The sequence below is a fragment of the Lissotriton helveticus genome, chromosome 5_1 (genome assembly GCF_964261635.1).
Source record: "Lissotriton helveticus chromosome 5_1, aLisHel1.1, whole genome shotgun sequence".
Classification (NCBI taxonomy): domain Eukaryota; kingdom Metazoa; phylum Chordata; class Amphibia; order Caudata; family Salamandridae; genus Lissotriton; species Lissotriton helveticus.
This window is the reverse complement of record NC_136065.1, coordinates 992,602,119-992,623,625: the sequence shown is the minus strand read 5'-3', so window position 1 is coordinate 992,623,625 and position 21,507 is coordinate 992,602,119.

The following is a 21,507-nucleotide window of genomic DNA, read 5'->3' as shown; positions in this document are numbered from 1 at the left end:
CGCGGCTGCTTATATCTCACCCTCCCTAATACACATATTATATTATTTGCTAAGAAGGTCTCTTTGTGTTGGTTTAGGGCGTGCCCATACTTTAGTGTCTTAGATTTGAAGGAATCACATCAGCATACACCAGCTCTCTCTTCATGTGAACCGCATCAACTGTTGTGTATGTGTGTTCGGCAAAGCAATATAAAACCCGCCTCATGCCCAGAATTGGCAGAAGTTGCACTTATGTTATGAGTATGAAGTCGTGGAGATCAGACCTCATAACAATTCTGTATCGTGTTGTTCTTGAAACTTTAGCACTCGCTGTACAGATATAGTTTAACAAGCAAAGCAGATAGTAGAGCAATAACATATTATTCTCATGTAAACCACGATGAACTACTAGGTGGAAAGCTAAAGCAACAACTAAGTGTCGTGTGCAGAAGTTGTAAAAAAGGAAAAATGGCGTTTAAACCGGTAATGAGCCCATGCTAACTTAACACGGTGTAAAGATATCCAGGACCTAGATGACACCTCCCCATGATCCGGAAACGAACTGAATAAGATAATAGAAGTGCCATCTCATGAGAGCAGATTGCAAGTTTATATGTGGACGGTCCGCAAGGTAAAGCATTAAAAACTAGGAAAATTTAATGCTAAAGAAAAATAAAACAGCCAAGTACTTTATCGAGTCTTAAGCCAATAGGCAAGGTAAATAATAAAAACTTGACAAATAAGTCAATGAATTGTCAATGAAATGCTAGTACTCAGCATATCAAACATGAAAAAGGTCTATGACATAACTGTGTATGCAAAATAAGCTGCAACAGCCTCCAATAGGAAGTCACCGTCTTCATCCGAAAACAGTTCAGCCATCCAATTTAAAAGCGGAAAAGAACATACGTGCTCTCCCAGCACCGGATCCTCTATCACCATCAGAGGACAGCTCGGTGGGTTTTCAAGAAAGCTCTGTTCCAAGAAAGACTGTGCTGCCGCCAGTAAATTCCAGGGACCAATTAGTGCATGCATCAATGCCACAGCCATAATCCTTTCGCCAGGACAAACCAACTCGTGAGTAATGATAGGAGTCATCAGCTGATTAAAGTCGACGTCAGGAGAAACCGGTCCGCAGAGACACAAATCAATGGCCCAATCGAAATCACAGGTCAGGCAGTGAAATACAGGCTGGACACAGGTGAAGTAGGAGAATCGAAAAGATAATCCATATGCCGTGCTTAATATCGCCAACGGCATTGTGCCATAATATTCTAGCATGCGATTGCGGAACAGTGTCAGCAGCTGCAGGGTGGGAGGTTGCATAGGAGGGACATCCATATTTAAAAATGTAAAAAAGCACAAGAGCGTCCGCTGGTAAAGCAAGTAAAAATGCCAATCGACGAAGCAGAGTGGAGAAAATAGAATGAAAGAAAGCAGGGATGACTCCAAAGATTTTCTCAAATGAAGTCACGAGACCACTGGTAACAACTTTAAAAAAGTGCGCCAGGGCGTTTGTGGAGGATGCGTTAAAGATAGTCCGAACCATCTTGCTGAAATTGAAAGGCAAATGTGAATTGAAAAGGGTCTGCACCTCTGTACGGGTGTTCGCTATGTGAAGCACGAAAGTTTCACGGGCCGAACTCAAGGCCACCTCTCTCTGAGACAAAAGAGCTCTTATTCTTGCCATGCCGTTGAAATCTCTCCCAAGGTTGGTATTTGTGGCCAGATTGAAAACTCCCTATGTTCATGTGTGGGAGGAAATAGAACATTTCTGCAGCAAATAACCCGTTCACTTACTGTTACGATAAAAGGAATACTTTTAATTAACTCAGAACAATCTTCATTATTGTGTAGTGTAGTTCCTATCTTCCCAATAGGCTCTGCGCATTGGAATAGTACCTACAGCAGTAAAGGCCTAGGCCAGACGTTAACTAGGTCTACTACTGTCGATACTAGACTTAATTTTTGGGTTTGCCAGCTAAGCTCAGAGTTCGCTAGAAACTTTCTCGAATGTTCAGGAAAGAATTACCTCCCCTGATTAGACAAGAAGGGATTTAGTTTCTGACAACCATAGAACATGACAACTTTGCTCTCCCCTAATCAAGAGTCAATCTCAAGAGTCGTGTGAGCACAAGGCAATTATTTTACTCAGTCAGTACGTGCATTCTTAGTCTCATCAGAATGTAGAGAAAAGGAAGAGACGGGCGTGTTCAATAAAAGATGTTATTTATTGATCAGTCTCTTTTCTCGTACAAGAGAAATGGATCGATATTATTGCAATACTTATAGTTAAGTAAAGTGCATACATTAAAAGCAATAGTATAAAATAATACTGTAAAAACATTGATATGGTTTCTGAGCCATATGATGTTTAAAATGATTAAAATATATTTACATACACATATACATTTGACTAAACGTACTCAACTGGTGTTTCTAAATACGCCTACCCCGTGTACCTGACCTAAGTCTAATGCGTGGGCGGGAATAGAAAGTTACAGTTTAAGTTAAGTTTGTTTTTGCCAAGTGAATAACTAAAGAATTCTCTAGGAGGGGTTATTCAGTTCTGTACCTGGAATTTAGGATGAATGAGGAATGGTATCTCTTTCTCTGCTCTCGATATTCCAGGCTGCCTGCGAGGGCTACCCGGAAGCGCCGGTGCTGGGTCTCTCGGCTTGAGATAGCAGCGCGTCTCTCAGCGCGTCAGGAAGGCGGGGCTGCTGCCTGCGGGGTCTGCTTCTGCTCTCGGCTTCGGCAAGTATGGCTGCTCCGTCTTGTCACCACGCGTGTGTTTGCATAGGGCAAGGTCGGCAATATTTATACCTTAAAAGGTGCCGAGATTGACGTAAGGATGGACATAGGTACGTCAATAAAGATGTCATACGACTTGCTCGTTAGCACATTCTTTTGCAAAAGTTCTCTGTGAAATCAAAACAATGGCCGCACGGATTTTCCAGGTTGTCATAGGTTTGATTTGTTATGAGAACGTCGTATGCCTTATCAGGGGCTGGAGGAATGTCGCTTGTCTAATTAGATCTCAAGCGTTATGACCTAATCAGATAACACGTTCCTGTGCCGTAGTGTGACTGCGTCAGATAACGGTATCTGCATCATGGGGGATTTCTTGCCTCATGGGCTGACTGTTAGTTAACTAGCTAGGTAGTTTAACCAGAATAGGGTCAGGAATAGGGGGATCGATTCAGAACCTATAGAAATACACGACACCCACTCCACGCTAACTATGGTCATATCTACTAATCTATGCATAGTATAACATAGTACAACATACTATAGAGTATAGTGTATACCTTACCACCCCAAAATACATAAATGCATTTCGAAATTTTCAAATATACTGAAAAATTGCAGTCATATATATTGTATGCACTTAAGCTATGAATTAAATGCAAAAGTAAAACACGCATTGTTATGCATTATTGCTTTTTGGTATATGAGAAATACACATGAAATGGCTCTTAATATAGCTATACAGAAAGGAAGTCCGAGACCATTTCATCACATAATAAAATATTTGTGAACATACCAGCGGGCAGCTAAAGTCTATATAAAGTATCTAAAATAGAAATCTTAGTTCTCTAGGAATAGTTTCTTACTGTAAGCAGAAGATCAGTGTCCCGGGGAAAAAATATATAGAAAAATATTTTAAGGGCTTGCTGAAAAAAGTTGCTGTCCGTGAACTGGATTGTAATTGTTCATGTGACTTTATTTTTAAAGGTTGAAGGCCGAATTCAGGGAACGCCGTGTGCGAGTTTACTCAAAAGTCTCTATTTCTGTTCCGGAGAGAACATCATATCATTCAGGCTTTCGAAAAAACTGTCAACAGCTTCATGGGAAAGTTCCACTAAGTCGGAAATAGGGGTAACCATGCATTCGTGCGCATGATTGTCTCCATTGACATTCTGATTAGCATTGCTGACAGAAGGTCGTACCTGTTCGATGCTGCTTTCATCTTGAACTTCACTACTCTTCAATCGTAGTGGTGAAGATTCCAGGAATGCCGTCATCAGAATTGGCAGCCTTTGAGGGCAGCACAGTGCGTGAACCTTGGTAGGAACCAACAGTGTATCTGCATCCACCGGCGCATCCGATTGTAGCGTCAGACAGGTGTCTAACACGCATTCTTCTCCGCATAGCAGACACCTTAGTACAGGTAAAACACACCTTTGCCACATTGGTCGAAATGATAGAAACCAAGTCATGTTTAGGTCTCTAAGCCGGGAGAGTCCCAGGATTTTTGATATCCGGTCCCGGTATCCAATGGCTAGGATCGTATCTTCCATTGTCGCGAGAGTTTGATCTGTGACATGGGTTGCCATAACGAAAAATAAGGACTAGGAATAGGATTCCTGCAATTAGTCCCAGGATCAGGGGAAGTCCGCCAAAAATCGAATGGACGAAATCTGGAAAAATACCCAGTATGGCTTTGAATGGTGTTAATGCCATCGAAAATACTGTCTTAAATACCTTTGAGACCCCAGAGGTATCAGAAATATTTAAGATTTCGCTCAGGATTTCCGCGAAATGTACGGGGGAATTAGTTGATAATAATGTATGTATCTCTGCAGTCGTCCTTGCGACTTGTAGATCATACGTTTCTTTAGATGACGTGAGCCTTGTAGGCGTCTGAAGAAGCACTGTTTTCATTCTGCTTAAAGTGTCTATTCGAATAGAAGTAATTTTCAAACCGGGCCATGCCCTTGCCTCCCTGTCTGGTAAGGAGCTGGGGAACAAAGAACGTCCACAGCACTTGACCTTCGCCGTCGTGGTGACGAGATAAGGAGTCCCGGGCATAAGACTACAACATCTGCGGTCTACAATAAGAATGTAACTCCCATTATAGAGTCTTTGAAAGAATGGTTCTATTTCAGTTGCAGGTGCGCCTTGCTGGTGACATGAAAGGTTGTATGAATTCCCTTCACAGGCTCCGTGCAAACTAATACCGTTACACAGAAGCGTGCCGCTTAGTGACATAGCACAATTGTTGCCACTAAGAAACACTTTCTGTCCTTTGTTACTGACACATGCATGTGAATAGGGCAGGTTCCAAGTTGTTTTAAGGTACCCCTTTCCCAATTTCTCGTACATGCCAGCCTGTATATATTTTTGGCAGTATTGAAACCTGAAGGTTGAGATTGGAATATTTATGATTATAATTTAAAACATTTCTAGGTTGTGCAGATTTATGCAAGAAATGGTTACCATAATGGTTATAGCAATACATACTATCATAATTTGTAGAACCTTGCAAATAATCATGTTTTGTAAATTTAGCAGACATTACTAAGTCAGACATCATATTGTTTATACTTTCAAAGTCCCAATCATCAGCAAATGAGTTTGGTTTTGCAAAGTCACTCAAGGAGATCTTGATTTGGTGTGGATATTTCAGGATCTCGACCGGACCATAAATTTCATAGTCAGTGTTGTCCCAGGCTACCCCACCAGGTATTGGAATTGCTGTGAAGTTGGCTGAAGAAAGTTCTGAAGAAAGTTCTCGTTTCTCGACGTGTGAAGATGTGTGTGGTTTGAGGACCAAGTTGATGTTCTGACTTGCTGTGTCCATTTTAGCATATTTTCCCTCAATGAAGCGTCCCAAGGTAAATACCATGATGAGCCAAAGTATGAGGATAAATGCACCAAAACCCACCCAAAATTCAATCCATGGAGAAACCAGATATGTTTCTTTCAGTTGTTTCAAAAGTTCCTTAGCTTTGTCTTTAAAGGATTTTGATGATGGCTGTGTCTTTTATTCGCTGAAACCTTCAGAGGAATCATCGAAGTTGATGAAGTAACCAGATGCAGTTCTGTCAATTGTTCCAATTGGTTCAGGATTCTTGTTTTTTGCATTGTCACTTGGTACTTCAGTATAGATTGGTGTGTCTCTGCTAAATGTTTTTATTTGGGTTTTCAGAGGTCTTAGTTCTATTGCATTGTTGCATAGTCCTAGTTGTTCTTCTGTAGGCGTTTCGAATGTGATGAGCCTCTTCGTTAGGACCTCTGTATTGGTAGCAAACCTTGGTGTTCTGCTACTTATTGGGAGTCCACTTGGCCTACTGTTTGTTATTGGCCACATGTTGTGGTTTTACCAGGTCGATGGATACAACTCGGTTCTCCTTTTTTCCAGCAAGTGGCGGTAGTACAACTGATCTTGTCCCGTTGACAGACAAGACAGGAACTGCTTTTCTGTAAGAAGGCCCAAATTCCTTCTTTACCGCGATCTTTTCCCTGACTAGATCCCCGACTTTTGGAATCCAGACAGGTCTTGCTGGGACAGGTGGTGATTCTTCAGTGGTTGTTGGCTGTTGTTTCAACTGTATGTTGCTCAGGTCTTTTCTTGTTTTGTTTAAGTCCTGCAAAATAGCCAAACGGTCTTTGACATCAAAGGTTTTTTCTATTACCACTGAAGTCTGACTATCAAGGTCAGAGATCAACATCCTAGTTCCGAATAATAATTCGTACGGACTGAATCCCTTCAGAGAATTTCTTGGCAAGTTATTTAGACTACGTTGGACACTTATTAGATGTTTGACCCACCCAGCTCCCGAACCTAATACCTTTGCCGTTATAGATTGCTTTATGTCACGGTTTTTTCTTTCAACAATTCCGTTCCCCTCAGGGTGAAATGGACAAGAGTACCGCAATTGCACGCCCATGCTGACCATGGCCTCCTTATAAGCCCGAGAGCTAAAAGCAGGACCATTGTCCGAATGCAGAATGCCAATTGCGTATGTGCCGATAAAGACTCGCAAATCTTTTATAACAGTTCTGGCGTCAGCCGTTCGCTGGGGCCACATCCATATGAATCTCGTGCATGAGTCCACTGCGACCAAGATATATTTATAGTTACCATCCCTTTGTAAGGGACCGCAGTGGTCTAGATAAACACAGGCTAATGGTTTATCCGAGATTAGAAGGGGCGTCTGTGCTGGACGTCTCACAGTTGATACTTTCATTTTTTGACATATTTCACATGCTAGAACATAGTTCCTTGTTTGTCTTCTCATTTGTGGCCACAAGTATCTCTGTTTTAATAATGATACTGTGGCTGAGACGCCAGCATGGGTAGAAGCAAGCCCTTCGTGTGCCGCTATTATCAGTCCTAACCTATGTTCCATGTTTGGAATTGCCCTATCCCCCACTCCAGGGATTCGAGCAAAAGGAACATTGTTTGTATCAGTTATGTATGAGTATTTTACTGGAAAGCCTTTAGGGAGTGGTTCTATCGAATCCTTTTCTGAAGCGCTGACAGCTTGTAATATTTCGCTGTCTATTTTTGTTTTTGACCGGGTGACGGCAGCTACGGAAGCCGTTTGCACAGCTGCCTTCGCGGCCTCATCAGCCAATGAATTCCCTGCAACGTGAACGCCATCACGTTGATGACTCAGTGTATGTATCACGTGAGTCTTTGGTAGTTCTTTTTGTAAAAGAGCTACTTGTTCCCAGAGCATTTTATGCTTGATTGTGCCACCTTTCGCATCCTTGAAACCATTCTGAAGCCAGATCTGCAAGTATTCATTATAAGATTGAACGCAATAATACGAATCGCACACTATGAGCGTGGGGAATCCTCGATCAGTATTTTCAAGCGCCATCTTGAATGCTAGTAATTCAGCTCGCTGAGCTGTACAATCTCCTAGGGATTGTGTTTTAGTGAGGGTTGGTTTAAATTTCCCTTCGTGCCAACGACCTTTAACAATCGCGCACGCAGCACTGTAAGCTTGTTTACCCCCTACTGCGGGTTGTGCTGATCCGTCTGTATATATTATACAGCCGTAGTCATCTAGAGGCAGAATTTCGGTTGGCGGAGGACATTCAAATTCATATTGGAGAAATTCTTGTGTTTTTAAATAAGGATCAAATTCGTACATCACGTCTGTTGCAGCAAGAGAGTTAGCCCATTGTATCCATCTTGGATGGAGTGCTTTAGCATTTGGAATGCTTGCCTTTGTTACCGCCTCTAAGGCTGGTATTGGTGTCACGATTATTATTCGTTTACCTTGTGCCAGGGCTCGTTCTTTTGCTATAGCTGTCTGTGTTGCTGTAAGAATTTTTTCCGTTGGGCTAAATTTCATTTCAGCCTTAGTGTACAAGTGTGATTTGAATGCAATTGGTACCTTTTCTCCCTCATTAGAGGTCAGGTATGTGAATCCGCATCTCCCTGGGATGACTCGGATCACAAGGTTGCGTGTATTATCACGGGTTTCTAATTTTGTCTTAATTAGCATGTCTGTTTGTAAGGATCTCAAAATTTCTGTGTGTGTTTGAGTCCAACTGGATCTTTTAAAGTCTGGTTTAATTAGATCGTAAAGGGGTTTCACCCTTTCTGCGTAATTTGCAATGTATGTTCTTCCGAAATTTAGGAAGCCTAAAATTGACTGTAGGTTTTTTAGTGTTTTAGGAGCTTGGATAACGGCACATTTCTCTAGGAAATTGTCTGCCAGGCTTTTACCTTCACTTGATAGCTCATATCCTAAGAATAGGACCGTCAGATGGGCAATTCTGGACTTTTTGAAGTTGAATTTGTAACCCTCTGCAGCGAAACCAAGTATTATGGTGTTCACTCTTTTCAAGTGAGTCTCCAAGTCATCATCTGTTAAGTAAATGTCATCGACATAAGATAATGCTTCATCATCATATAGTTGTAGTAATTCTGTTACTCTCGCTGAGAATACCCCCGGGCTGTTCTTGTACCCCTGGGCTAACCGACAGAATTGTTTTTGAGTGCCATTTACTGAGAAAGCTGTTAAATATCTGCTCTCTGGTGCTATGTTTTGACAAAAGAATCCATTGGAGATGTCCAAGGTAGTTTTGTATTTTTTGCGCACTATGTTATTCATTAGTGCAGCACTGTGTGAGTTTTGCACTGCAAAAGTTTTGCAACATGTGTTAAGGTGTCGGTAATCCAAAACTAGGCGATATGAATTGTCTGGTTTGGAGACCGGAAACAAAGGATTGTTCATTTGTGAGGTGCAAGTTTCAATCACCCCCTGGTATTCTAGCTGATCTAGTATTTCATTTACTTGTTTTTTTGCTTCTTGCTTAATTGGGTACTGCCTTTGTGCAGTTGGTTGTGATTTTAACTGGATTTTGTGAGGAGGAGAATCCTCATCCCATCCTACATGATTTTTATATAAAGCAGGTGCTAAGGCCACTGCCCACTTTCTAGCAAGTGTATATTTTTTATGAATCGGCATTTGATTCGAGAAGGCAGGCATAATTGCTTCTTCGCCATGAGGGCACTCCCTGACAAACTCTGGTGGCCAGTCTTTTTCAGCTAGAAGGATGTCATAGCCCTTGGAGAGGTTATCCCAAAATAGTCCCCTTATTTTCCTAGTCTTATCTCCCTCTATACGTAATGTTATCTCGTATATCTTGTGGGGCTTGCTAACTCTGGTGTCTGCAGTTTCCACTTGAAGGTATTCATTCGTGTCCACTGTCTCCAGATGATTCATAAGGACTTTGCGAGCTATGCTCACCTCTGCTGCGCTGTCTAGCATTGTCTGAGCCCACTCTCCGTTTTTCAGTTGTGTCCTCAGTATTCTCGGCATTGTTAACTACCTTGATACTGGCTACCTTCTTTTTTGGAAATTGTAATTTCTTTTTCAGTTGAGCAGGTTCCTTGTCTTTGGACTTGGCGTGCTCTTCTGATCGTCCTCTTCTTTCCGATTTCTGCGAGGAAGTCTGAAAAGATTGAGAGGGACGTGTATCAATGTCTTGATATCTATCAGGTTTTTTAATATTATCCCTATTTCTAAGGTTATATCTATTCCCAGAGGGGTCACTCTGGGGTGACCTTTGTCTCGGGTTTGGAGATTTCTCTCTTCGCCTAGGAGACCTTCCTCTGGACTGGAATTTCTTTTCTTTAGGATTGGATTGTTTGTTCCCATCCCAGTTCTTTTTTGGTGAATTATTATTATTATTAAAAAACATTTTTTCTGGACTTGTAGTCAGTTGCGGTTTTACTGGTATTCCACCTAGACTATCTCTGCCTAGTTCTTCATAGGATTTTTCTATGATTCTGGCAATTTCAGCTGGTTGGTCTGCTATATCTGTCTCTTTTAACCTCTGGCGGATCGCCACGTTTGCTGCTTCACCTTTTATGTTGGCTAATAATATAGCCGAGACCTGCTTGAAGTCTTTTGGTAATTTCATACCAAGAGTTAAAGCTGGTTCTGGACCGTATTCATCTTGAATTTGTTTTAGCACATCTGGTATCACCGAAATGGATGGAACACCGTGCGTTTTTGTATAGATGGAAGCAAAGACTGTACCCCAAGTGTCACAGTCCTCAATGTGTGGTGCGATTCCCATTGGAAGACATATAGTCAGAATCCTGTGTTTTTCTAATGGGGTGGTGTCAGGAAACACCGCCTCTATTTGGGTAATTTTCTGTGCCAACCAGAATGGTATCTGTTCCCGTTTAGCTGGAACTTTACCTAGGCAGGATTGGATGTTCTGTGGTGTAATTTTATTTGTGTTCCCCTGGTGAGGGGTCAGCTGTGGAAGTTTAATCGCTGGCTGAATTGTTGAAGTCCGCATTACATACTGAACTAATTGTCTGTGAATTTTTAGTAGTTGTTTTAGCTGTATTAACAGCTCTGCTGCAGGCATTCTTTCGATGTCTGGATGTGGTGTGTATCCGGCTAGGACCGGCCACGTTGCTCCTGGTCTTCCTAAAGGACCGAGCCTTGTAATGTGATTGTTATGTTTTAGGGCGCCATCAAATAAGAGCAAATGCTCTTGGAATTTGAGTGGTACTTCCACCTCCTCGAAAGGAGTGTACGTTTCAGGAGGTTCCTCTACTTTGTAATAGTGGAAGTACTTTGTTACAGCATTTGCTGCTGGAAAATGTATCCATGTATAGTATACCTCTGTCTGCCGATATTCGTGTGCCTCAATTACGAATATGACTGTGCCACCTCTAGGTGTCAGTCCATTTTCTATAAGTTTTAAGGTTATAGATCTCCTTTTGGCGACCTGGATGAGTATTATATCCGGGTCTGCTGTTTGCATGGTAGCATCAGCATCTGCTATTTCAGTAGCTAATCTAATTGCCTCTCTTTCATCATCACTCTCTGCCATTTTACAGACAGGATGGTATTATGTTTGTTTGCAGATCAGGTTTCTTATGGAAACAGAGATTAGATGCACAATATTTTGGGAATGTTTTTATCCTTCAACGTTGACTATACCAAGAACCATACATAGGAGTTCCCTCCTGCGAGGTTTTGGAGGATATTACCTTTCACCCACTCCAGACGTCTTTGGAGTATAATGGAAAAAGGGGTCTGAGTGAGAAAGCACGACTGAGTTACTCTAAATGTCTTACGTTAGTTTTATCGCCCTTTCCAAACACGTTGGGCGCCATGTAGTGTAGTTCCTATCTTCCCAATAGGCTCTGCGCATTGGAATAGTACCTACAGCAGTAAAGGCCTAGGCCAGACGTTAACTAGGTCTACTACTGTCGATACTAGACTTAATTTTTGGGTTTGCCAGCTAAGCTCAGAGTTCGCTAGAAACTTTCTCGAATGTTCAGGAAAGAATTACCTCCCCTGATTAGACAAGAAGGGATTTAGTTTCTGACAACCATAGAACATGACAACTTTGCTCTCCCCTAATCAAGAGTCAATCTCAAGAGTCGTGTGAGCACAAGGCAATTATTTTACTCAGTCAGTACGTGCATTCTTAGTCTCATCAGAATGTAGAGAAAAGGAAGAGATGGGCGTGTTCAATAAAAGATGTTATTTATTGATCAGTCTCTTTTCTCGTACAAGAGAAATGGATCGATATTATTGCAATACTTATAGTTAAGTAAAGTGCATACATTAAAAGCAATAGTATAAAATAATACTGTAAAAACATTGATATGGTTTCTGAGCCATATGATGTTTAAAATGATTAAAATATATTTACATACACATATACATTTGACTAAACGTACTCAACTGGTGTTTCTAAATACGCCTACCCCGTGTACCTGACCTAAGTCTAATGCGTGGGCGGGAATAGAAAGTTACAGTTTAAGTTAAGTTTGTTTTTGCCAAGTGAATAACTAAAGAATTCTCTAGGAGGGGTTATTCAGTTCTGTACCTGGAATTTAGGATGAATGAGGAATGGTATCTCTTTCTCTGCTCTCGATATTCCAGGCTGCCTGCGAGGGCTACCCGGAAGCGCCGGTGCTGGGTCTCTCGGCTTGAGATAGCAGCGCGTCTCTCAGCGCGTCAGGAAGGCGGGGCTGCTGCCTGCGGGGTCTGCTTCTGCTCTCGGCTTCGGCAAGTATGGCTGCTCCGTCTTGTCACCAAGCGTGTGTTTGCATAGGGCAAGGTCGGCAATATTTATACCTTAAAAGGTGCCGAGATTGACGTAAGGATGGACATAGGTACGTCAATAAAGATGTCATACGACTTGCTCGTTAGCACATTCTTTTGCAAAAGTTCTCTGTGAAATCAAAACAATGGCCACACGGATTTTCCAGGTTGTCATAGGTTTGATTTGTTATGAGAACGTCGTATGCCTTATCAGGGGCTGGAGGAATGTCGCTTGTCTAATTAGATCTCAAGCGTTATGACCTAATCAGATAACACGTTCCTGTGCCGTAGTGTGACTGCGTCAGATAACGGTATCTGCATCATGGGGGATTTCTTGCCTCATGGGCTGACTGTTAGTTAACTAGCTAGGTAGTTTAACCAGAATAGGGTCAGGAATAGGGGGATCGATTCAGAACCTATAGAAATACACGACAATTGAGCATCAAATAACTACCATTTTCCAACAACTTGAACGTGGGGATGATAGCAGGAACTGGCGTGCCTTGCAACACGCAAGCCATATTTGGTCGGTGTTTGTTGCATGAACCGTGTAACTGTATGTGCCTACACATTAGTGAATGATCTGGCGTCTCAGTGCATTCCTCTCCATTCAGATAAACTTCTTGATCATCTTTGAAACATCTGTATGTGTATGGAAGCGACCAGACCTCATGAAGAAAAGCACTACCTAAAGGTTCATAACGACCTATTGGTATATATTTCATACAATTTGAAAACTTATATAAACAAAAGGCAGCGTTATTAAACCGTGGATAAGGCACGTTGCCAAAAAACCCGCAATCCTCTGCTGATGATGTCACTGAGCATGTCATGAATGATGTAATATGTGACATCATCAGCAGTGGATTACGGGTAATAGTATCTCTAGTTTACTCCCCTATAGCTGTCTTTCTTTTAACATAAGTGTCTGTTTCCTTCCCTTATACTTACTGTTTTTGGTTCGCTTCCGGTTCGCGTACCGGCGAGCGAACTGGGAAGCGAACTAAGAGAAATAGAGGTTGGCACAGTTCCAAATATTGTACCAATTTTTTAATAACGGGGAGGTAGTTCTGAAAAGAACTTTTTTTTATTGTTTTTGTTGTTTTATATTTTTTTTATTATTTTTCAGAACATTTTTTTACTTTTTTTGAATTTTTCTGAACAGTTTTATATTTTTTGGGGTTTTTCTTGGAGGGGGCAATGAAAACGATTCATTGTAAAGGGCTCAACAGGAGCAACAAAACAAAAAAAAAGTATTTATTATTTTGGGCGTTTCGTACAAACTTGCATATGATAGTCAATAGCTCTGTTGATCAGAGTGATGCTTCTTTCTCCGTAGCAAATGAATCCATCGCAAAATACGCAGATGTGTTTTACTTCACCAAATCTCATTTGTATATTTGGCACCATCTCCCTGCCCTCTGGTCCCGTTACTTCCGGTACAACAGATCTTCTGGCCATAATAGGGAGATTATCTAGGTCGTTCCGAAACTGTGCAGCACTGTAGTTGTTAGGATGCCACCTAGTCATATGGCGATGCATTGTGTAGTTTCCGAAGCTGTATTTTTTGTCGGTCCCTCTGGACAGTCTATCTTGACATATAAGGCAAGTTACGTATCTTGCATTTACTTTTTTCTGACCTTTGGGAATTTAAAAAAATTGCCAAATGAAGTTTTCTTTCCGGTGAGACGTCCTGGGCTCCTCAGGCAAAAACTGCCTCTCTTCGTGCTCGTCGTCCTGTTCCTCTTCTTCCTCTTCTTGTTGAATTATAACTTGAGCAGGTGGTCCACTCTTCCTTGGATGTGGTGGAGGTGGTGGGGAAGCACCAGCTGAAGCTACTAAAGAAGCCATTGCTCAGTGATCACAAAGGGTCTTTCTCTCACAATGATGAAAGTCAGACTGAGGAAAGAAGGAGGGATTTTCATCATTTGGGAAAAACAAGAGTTCTCAACCAATGAAAAGTGTTCATTTTAGATTATATGACCTAGTCTTACATCATTAGGAAACCAAAAGTGAAATGAACCAATGAAAAGTGTTATTACCAAGTCACATGACTTGCTGTGTTTACGTTAAGCGCTTTGCAGGGCCTCCCGGTTTGCTTCCAGAAACCTGCGCTTTGCGACTCGCTTCGCGTACCAGTTCGCTAACGTAGCACGTCATATGACGTATCACGCGACAACGTGAAACGTCATGCGGACGGGAGGCGTCACGATGTTGTTTTCTAACGCGGCACTTGCGGTAAAGAAACGTTTACCGGCTCGCGGTCTATTTCGCGGCATCAAGGTCAGCTAACGGGAAGCTTCCCGATTCGCGAAGCGGGAACGATGAAAAAAAAATATTAAAAAAAAAAATTATTCATAAACATATAAAATATATTTTTGGATTTAAAGAAGAATAAATTTTACAGCTACAGATATTAGCTGTTAAAAAACCAATGAAATTCACTGAAAAAACCATAGGTTATAGACCATATATAGTTAGGAATTAGCATTTACAAAACCTTGAAAATTCACTGAAAAAACCATAGGTTATAGACCATATATAGTTAGGAATTAGCATTTAGAAAACCTTATTTTACTCACACAAAACCATTGAAATTCCATATATAGTTAGTCGCACTAACTATATATCGCGCACCCGCAATCCACTGCTGATGATGTCACATATTACATCATTCATGACATGGTCAGTGACATCACTGATGACATCACTGATGACATCTCAAATGACATCACTGATGACATCACTGATGACATCTCAAATGACATCACTGATGACATCATGACACACCAATACCAGTTACTACATACGCACTCACTGATTCCTACGTCTACACACACATTCACTCATTCACCCATACAATCACTCATACATACAGTCACTCATTATTACAACACTATCATATGCACTCATACACCTATGCAGACACTCACACACTGCCACTCATCCATGGAGTTACTCACACACCTAGTCAGTCCTGTAAGGAATCAATCACACTTCCATTTCCTCATCTATACAGTTAAACACAGAACACCATACTTCAGTGACATCACTGATGACATCACTGATGACATCTCAAATGACATCACTGATGACATCTCAAATGACATCACTGATGACATCATGACACACCAATACCAGTTACTACATACGCACTCACTGATTCCTACGTCTACTCACACATTCACTCATTCACCCATACAATCACTCATACATACAGTTACTCATTATTACAACACTATCATATGCACTCATACACCTAGTCAGTCCTGTGAAGAATCTATCACACTTCGATTTCCTCATCTATACAGTTAAACACAGAACACCATACTTTTCACACATATACTAACACATACTTACTCTCTTATACAATCACTGATACAAGTACACATTGATATGCACAGAGTCACACACCTCCCAGCCAGCCACACACACACTCAGTCTTCCATACATCCACTCATTCTTCAATATGTAAAACATATTTAAACTTTACAAAAACACACAGACACTAGATGATGTCATCAGTGATGTCATTTGAGATGTCATCAGTGATGTCATCAGTGATGTCACTGACCATGTCATGAATGATGTAATATGTGACATCATCAGCAGTGGATTGCGGGTGCGCGATATATAGTTAGTGCAACTAACTATATATGGAATTTCAATGGTTTTGTGTGAGTAAAATAAGGTTTTCTAAATGCTAATTCCTAACTATATATGGTCTATAACCTATGGTTTTTTCAGTGAATTTTCAAGGTTTTGTAAATGCTAATTCCTAACTATATATGGTCTATAACCTATGGTTTTTTCAGTGAATATATATATATATATATATATATATATATATATATATATATATATATATATATATATATATATATATATATATATGTATATATATATATATATATATATATATATATATATATATATATATATATATATATATATTACCTACTGGCGGTCGCCAGTAGGTATATATAGTTAGGATTTTTTTCCTATGGGATTTTTGAAAATTCTATGTTGAATAACTTTGGCGTTTGAGGAGGGAATTGGCTGAAATTTTCTGGAAAATGGAACATTTTGTTTCTGAGCAGCCCCTGAAAATTTGGGGGGGTTTCGTCAAGCGGGGGCCGAGAAAAAAGGGGGGTCCCAAAACGTGTTTTTAACATTGAGTTTTCCATAGGGCGGTTGAACTCACTTTTAGCTCGAACGGCTGAATGGATTTCCACGAAACTTGGCAAAATTGTAGGGACTGGTAGCCCGATGTGCCTTTGCTATGTCTCAAGATATATGCTCCAGTGGTTTTTACGAAAATTAACTTTGAAAAATATATATTGGGCTACATTGGGCTATATATATGTTGGAGCCCAAATGTAGCCCAATGTAGCCCAATGAAGCCCAATGAAGCCCAATGTAGCCCAAAGATGGCCGCCAGAGACAAAAAAAACAAATGTAGCCCAAATATCAGCCAGATGTAGCCCAACTATAGCCCAGTGACAGAATGTCCCAGAGTGTTTTAAAGAACAACTAGAACGCTAACAGTCTTACTTATGACAAAAGTATGACACACCTGAAGTCATCTTGATTGGAATAAAGTGGTAACACTTAATACATTTAATTTGAAAAGGAACAAAGTAAGGGGTTTCATTTTGCCATAGAAATGTTATATATATATATATATATATATATATAATATTCACTGAAAAAACCATAGGTTATAGACCATATATAGTTAGGAATTAGCATTTACAAAACCTTGAAAATTCACTGAAAAAACCATAGGTTATAGACCATATATAGTTAGGAATTAGCATTTAAAAAACCTTATTTTACTCACACAAAACCATTGAAATTCCATATATAGTTAGTTGCACTAACTATATATCGCGCACCTGCAATCCACTGCTGATCATGTCACATATTACATCATTCATGACATGGTCAGTGACATCACTGATGACATCACTGATGACATCTCAAATGACATCACTGATGACATCACTGATGACATCTCATTTGACATCATTCTTGTGCTAATACGATAAACCTCTTCAGACTCTAATATAACCTTAGATACACTCAGTGTATACAGACACACACACTTCCACTCATCCATGGAGTTACTCACACACCCAGTCAGTCATGCAAAGAAACAATCTCATCTCCATTTCTTCAACTATACAGTTAAACACACCTTACTTATTGAAACATATACTAACACATATTTACTCTCTTATACAATCCCTGATACAAGTTCACAATGATCGATACAACCACTCACTCATTCGGTGGCTCTCATGCACAGTTATTTATATATGCCAACTCTCACATGTACTGTGTTTTACATATGTACTTACTATGACATGTAGCATTGAGATATCCATTCACTCATCAATACACTCATGCACACAGTCAACTGCCCATGTAGCTGTTTCCACATGCACTCTTGAACTCATACACCTAGTGAATAAACTGTTCACACATCTATGCATAGAGTCACACACCTTCCAGCCACCCCCACACAAACTCAATCTCCCATAGAAATACTTGGGCAAGCAATTAATAACACATATAGCCTCTCGTATAGCTAATGATCAACACATGCAGCAGTTTACAGAACAACAGACATAATGATGCACAAATTAAGACAGTTTAGTCACTAACCCATGCATTCAGTGAGACACATTTAATCACTCACTCATACAGTCAGTCACGCACCTACTAAATCCTTCATCCAGACACTTATACATCCACTCATTCTTCAATATGTAAGATATATTTTAACTTTACAGAAACATACAGTCACTGGATGTTGTCATCAGTGATGTCATCAGTGATGTCATTTGAGATGTCATCAGTGATGTCATCAGTGATGTCACTGACCATGTCATGAATGATGTAATATGTGACATGATCAGCAGTGGATTGCAGGTGCGCGATATATAGTTAGTGCAACTAACTATATATGGAATTTCAATGGTTTTGTGTGAGTAAAATAAGGTTTTTTAAATGCTAATTCCTAACTATATATGGTCTATAACCTATGGTTTTTTCAGTGAATTTTCAAGGTTTTGTAAATGCTAATTCCTAACTATATATGGTCTATAACCTATGGTTTTTTCAGTGAATTTCAATGGTTTTTTAATAGCAAATATCATAAGCTGTCGAATGTCAAGTACGTGGTAAGTGAAAACATTTTCGTGTTTATGCACACTGATCTGCTTTGAATGGTGCCCCCCCCCCTCATTTCTATTAGGAGTACTCTCTCTTTGCAGATAGTGAAAGGTAGTTAACGCAGGCCTTTGCCCCCGTTGTAATCCGTCGTGCCTGCTTCTCTCTCCATTTGATTGATTGTTATCCAAGTATTTACTGTTTTAGAATTAGTTCTCTTTGGTTCATTCTCTATTTACAAACAAACACAGAGTCGCAATACTCTGTTTAGTCGTGTAAAAAAAAAGAAAAGGAATCGAGCAAAATCAGTAGGCCACTAATGGGATCTCTTTTTGACCTCGCTAAAATAGAAACATTAGGAACAACCCCTCATGACAAATACAAAACTAGTGAGATGAACTGAACTCCACACAATGATGGCTGCAAAACAGCTCGGCTCCGCCACCCACCCCGCCCAAAATAACGATAAAGAGCGGCTGCCATGATTGGTTGCGGAATGGCCACGACGGAGCTACGAAATGATGCTGCTCTCATGCTAACCCCAGCTTCAGTCTGAAACATCCAGAAACACTGTAGACTACCAATTCGATCAGTTCCGGTAGCGCCCCAATGTAACCCGGTAGAGAAGAACTAGCCCTCCCCTCTTTCACTGATGGTTCTTGTTGCCTGTCCCTTCTGTTCTCATTTAACAGAACTATTTAGCCTGCTGAAAGGGGTTGTGTTCCGACCGCTGGTTGGTGGAGACATTTTGACTATATTCTGGACCTGCGTTGTCGCGTAATGCGTCATATGACGCGCCGCGTTAGCGCATCCGGAAGTCATCCGGGGCGCGCAGCGCGTAACGTAAGCATAACAAGTCATGTGACTTGTTAATAAAACTTTTCATTGGTTCATTTTACTTTTCTTATTGTAATGATGAAAGGCTTGCTCATATGACCTAAAAATTACGCTTTTCATTACTTCCGAACATTATTTTTTCTTAAATATATGTTATAATGTTCCAGGCTAATGTACTTTCCCGGAAATTTTACAACTGTCCTGCAAGTAAAATATATTCTTTTTTCGAGAAAAAGAGCGTTTCTTCGTCCCATGATGGAGCCGTTGAGCAAAAGAGGGTCGACCTGCTGTCTTAGTCGCCGATACGCCTGAATATGAGATTCTTATCGATCACTTTATGTTGCAGGAATAGAAAACACAACAGCCCTTGACCATTTATCTTTACTGCGTTCCTTTGTATTATACCTTTTACCCTTCATGTAATTGGTCTGCTTTATTTCACTTGCCTTTTAATGATTCTAAAACAGTGACTATTATTACAAACTTTACCAATGTATATACTACTACCATGTTTTCTTTTAAAAACCTTTATTGTGAAAATTTCATTATACAAATACGAGCCTATAACCACGTGGGCCGGCCACGGAGCAAACTGTAATCGTATGTGATGAGTAGACATTTACACTGTAGAGGAACGTAACGGGCGGGCCATTAGGTTGCAAGAACTAAGGTGTCTAACAGTTACGGAATCGGTGGACGTACATTTTATAATTAAAATACGACAGGGCCAGTTACAATAAAATTATCTAGATATACATTTGCGGGCAAGTACCATGGGTGACGTTAATTCGAACTTTCAACAGTACAGTAATCAATAACACATCAGAACTTAATATCAATAGGGATGTCGAAATATTCAATCAATTCTCGTCCCTGCCCGCCATGTGCTTCAAAACTGCATACGTATCTCGTGATTTCAAGGTTCTGCAACCAGTACACAACAAGGAGTTACGAGTCCCATTTATTCCGGCGCCATTTTGGGCGAGGACGGGCAGGTCCAGGATATAATCAAAATGTCTCTACCAACCATCGACTATGATGATGTTCATATGCTGTATTTATTAGAGTAACACTCATCTGCCCACATGAAATTAATTTACCACAATCTAAACATGTCATTTTAATCTTTCCAAAGTTCTTCTAAATATTTGGGACCGTTTCCCTTGCCTCTGAAGCTCTCAGTGCCACTTCTTTGATGAATGTACTAGCAGGTCAGGGGTTCTCCTCCAAATCTCTCTTTTATGCAGCACTATAATTAATTGGTGCCACCTCTCCATATGACGATGCATGGTATAGTTACCACAACTATATATTTTTTCGGTTCCTCTGGAGAGTTCATCGTGGCAGATGAAGCGTGTAACATACCGGGCATTTACCTTTTTTTGCATGTACAGGAAAGGAAAAAAAAATCGAGCGTTCGAGTTCTTAGGTGTCCCAGGGCCATTTTAGTGGACCAGGCCCAAATCCAAAGAACAGCTATCTCACAGGCTAATGGGGCGACCCACGCTGAGTTTCAGCATTGTAGGATGACCACACAAGTACAGCAACTTGCTAGACATCACCTCGGTGCCATCCGGATCTCGGCGCCCCACTGCGGATGAAGTGCCTCTCAACTATGAAACCACCAGAAAACGCTTGAGTCAGCTTTGTGTGAAGCCGCCATTTTGATTCAATCAATAGCGTCCCCCTGCACACATTCAGGGACCTGGTCGTGTCTTCAGGTCAAACGAATTTGGGACAAGATGCAGAAAGGAAAGGGAAAAAATTCCGCCGGACCCCGGGAGGTGGCCGCCTATGTCATGGGCGATCTTAGGCCACACCAGGGCAATAGTGAAGCTGCAGCAGGTGCAAATAAGCTTCAGACAGTGTTACAAGCGCTGCTCAGAACTCTCAACTATGACACCACCTCGGTGCCATCCGGATCTTGGCGCCTTGTGCTGGTTCCGGCCTATTCACACATCGGTCCGCTACTGACGCCACCTCACAGGCCAACGGGGCACCCCACGCCGACTTTCGGCGCAGCATTGTAGGATGGCCACACCAGTGCGGCAAATTGCTGGACACCACCTCGGTGCCATCCAGATCTCGGCGCGTTGTGCTGCCTTCGGCCTATTCGCCACAAGTGCGCACGCAACTCAGCTGCATAGCGAGTGAAACACCAAGGGGCGCCCCACTGCAGCCG